This window comes from Eriocheir sinensis, unplaced genomic scaffold, assembly GCF_024679095.1.
Source record: "Eriocheir sinensis breed Jianghai 21 unplaced genomic scaffold, ASM2467909v1 Scaffold468, whole genome shotgun sequence".
NCBI classification, from domain to species: Eukaryota; Metazoa; Arthropoda; class Malacostraca; order Decapoda; family Varunidae; genus Eriocheir; species Eriocheir sinensis.
The window spans coordinates 78,818-82,500 of NW_026111796.1; positions in this window are offsets into that span (position 1 = coordinate 78,818).

Genomic DNA, 3,683 nt, shown 5'->3' on the forward strand with positions numbered 1-3,683 from the left:
TGAGTGCCAATACTAACAGAGTGGTGGATGAGTGGAACAGGCCTGGCAGTCATGTGGTGAGTGCCAATACTAACAGAGTGGTGGATGAGTGGAACAGGCCTGGCAGTCATGTGGTGAGTGCCAATACTAACAGAGTGGTGGATGAGTGGAACAGGCCTGGCAGTCATGTGGTGAGTGCCAATACTAACAGAGTGGTGGATGAGTGGAACAGGCCTGGCAGTCATGTGGTGAGTGCCAATACTAACAGAGTGGTGGATGAGTGGAACAGGCCTGGCAGTCATGTGGTGAGTGCCAATACTAACAGAGTGGTGGATGAGTGGAACAGGCCTGGCAGTCATGTGGTGAGTGCCAATACTAACAGTGGTGGATGAGTGGAACAGGCCTGGCAGTCATGTGGTGAGTGCCAATACTAACAGAGTGGTGGATGAGTGGAACAGGCCTGGCAGTCATGTGGTGAGTGCCAATACTAACAGAGTGGTGGATGAGTGGAACAGGCCTGGCAGTCATGTGGTGAGTGCCAATACTAACAGAGTGGTGGATGAGTGGAACAGGCCTGGCAGTCATGTGGTGAGTGCCAATACTAACAGAGTGGTGGATGAGTGGAACAGGCCTGGCAGTCATGTGGTGAGTGCCAATACTAACAGAGTGGTGGATGAGTGGAACAGGTCTGGCAGTCATGTGGTGAGTGCCAATACTAACAGAGTGGTGGATGAGTGGAACAGGCCTGGCAGTCATGTGGTGAGTGCCAATACTAACAGAGTGGTGGATGAGTGGAACAGGCCTGGCAGTCATGTGGTGAGTGCCAATACTAACAGAGTGGTGGATGAGTGGAACAGGCCTGGCAGTCATGTGGTGAGTGCCAATACTAACAGAGTGGTGGATGAGTGAACAGGGCTGGCAGTCATGTGGTGAGTGCCAATACTAACAGAGTGGTGGATGAGTGGAACAGGCCTGGCAGTCATGTGGTGAGTGCCAATACTAACAGAGTGGTGGATGAGTGGAACAGGCCTGGCAGTCATGTGGTGAGTGCCAATACTAACAGAGTGGTGGATGAGTGGAACAGGCCTGACAGTCATGTGCACAGTTATATTGTTTTTTTGTTAGTTTGTTCATTTCCCTCTATCAATTAAATGATAATAATAATAATGATAATAATAATAATAATAATAATAATAATAATAATAATAATAATAATAATAATAATAATAATAATAATAATAATAATAATAATAATAATAATAATAATAATAATAATAATAATAATAATAATAATAATAATAATAATAATAATAATAATAATAATAATAATAATATTAATAATAATAATAATAATAATAATAATAATAATAATAATAATAATAATAATAATAATAATAATAATAATAATATAATAATAATAATAATAATAATAATAATAATAATAATAATAATAATAATAATAATAATAATAATAATAATAATAATAATAATAAGAATAATAATAATAATAATGATAATAATAATAATAATAATAATAATAATAATAATAATAATAATAATAATAATAATAATAATAATAATAATAATAATAATAATAATAATAATAATAATAATAATAATAATAATAATAATAATAATAATAATAATAATAATAATAATAATAATAATAATAATAATAATAATAATAATAATAATAATAATAATAATAATAATAATAATAATAATAATAATAATAATAATAATAATAATAATAATAATAATAATAATAATAATAATAATAATAATAATAATAATAATAATAATAATAATAATAATAATAATAATAATAATAATAATAATAATAATAATAATAATAATAATAATAATAATAATAATAATAATAATAATAATAATAATAATAATAATAATAATAATAATAATAATAATAATAATAATAATAATAATAATAATAATAATAATAATAATAATAATAATAATAATAATAATAATAATAATAATAATAATAACAATAATAATAATAATAATAATAATAATAATAATAATAATAATAATAATAATAATAATAATAATAATAATAATAATAATAATAATAATAATAATAATAATAATAATAATAATAATAATAATAATAATAATAATAATAATAATAATAATAATAATAATAATAATAATAATAATAATAATAATAATAATAATAATAATAATAATAATAATAATAATAATAATAATAATAATAATAATAATAATAATAATAATAATAATAATAATAATAATAATAATAATAATAATAATAATAATAATAATAATAATAATAATAATAATAATAATAATAATAATAATAATAATAATAATAATAATAATAATAATAATAATAATAATAATAATAATAATAATAATAATAATAATAATAATAATAATAATAATAATAATAATAATAATAATAATAATAATAATAATAATAATAATAATAATAATAATAATAATAATAATAATAATAATAATAATAATAATAATAATAATAATAATAATAATAATAATAATAATAATAATAATAATAATAATAATAATAATAATAATAATAATAATAATAATAATAATAATAATAATAATAATAATAATAATAATAATAATAATAATAATAATAATAATAATAATAATAATAATAATAATAATAATAATAATAATAATAATAATAATAATAATAATAATAATAATAATAATAATAATAATAATAATAATAATAATAATAATAATAATAATAATAATAATAATAATAATAATAATAATAATAATAATAATAATAATAATAATAATAATAATAATAATAATAATAATAATAATAATAATAATAATAATAATAATAATAATAATAATAATAATAATAATAATAATAATAATAATAATAATAATAATAATAATAATAATAATAATAATAATAATAATAATAATAATAATAATAATAATAATAATAATAATAATAATAATAATAATAATAATAATAATAATAATAATAATAATAATAATAATAATAATAGCATTGATAATAATAATAATGAATAAAAATAATAATAATAATAATAATAATAATAATAATAATAATAATAATAATAATAATAATAATAATAATCATAATAATAATAATAATAATAATAATAATAATAATAATAATAATAATAATAATAATAATAATAATAATAATAATAATAATAATAATAATAATAATAATAATAATAATAATAATAATAATAATAATAATAATAATAATAATAATAATAATAATAATAATAATAATAATAATAATAATAATAATAATAATAATAATAATAATAATAATAATAATAATAATAATAATAATAATAATAATAATAATAATAATAATAATAATAATAATAATAATAATAATAATAATAATAATAATAATAATAATAATAATAATAATAATAATAATAATAATAATAATAATAATAATAATAATAATAATAATAATAATAATAATAATAATAATAATAATAATAATAATAATAATAATAATAATAATAATAATAATAATAATAATAATAATAATAATAATAATAATAATAATAATAATAATAATAATAATAATAATAATAATAATAATAATAATAATAATAATAATAATAATAATAATAATAATAATAATAATAATAATAATAATAATAATAATAATAATAATAATAATAATA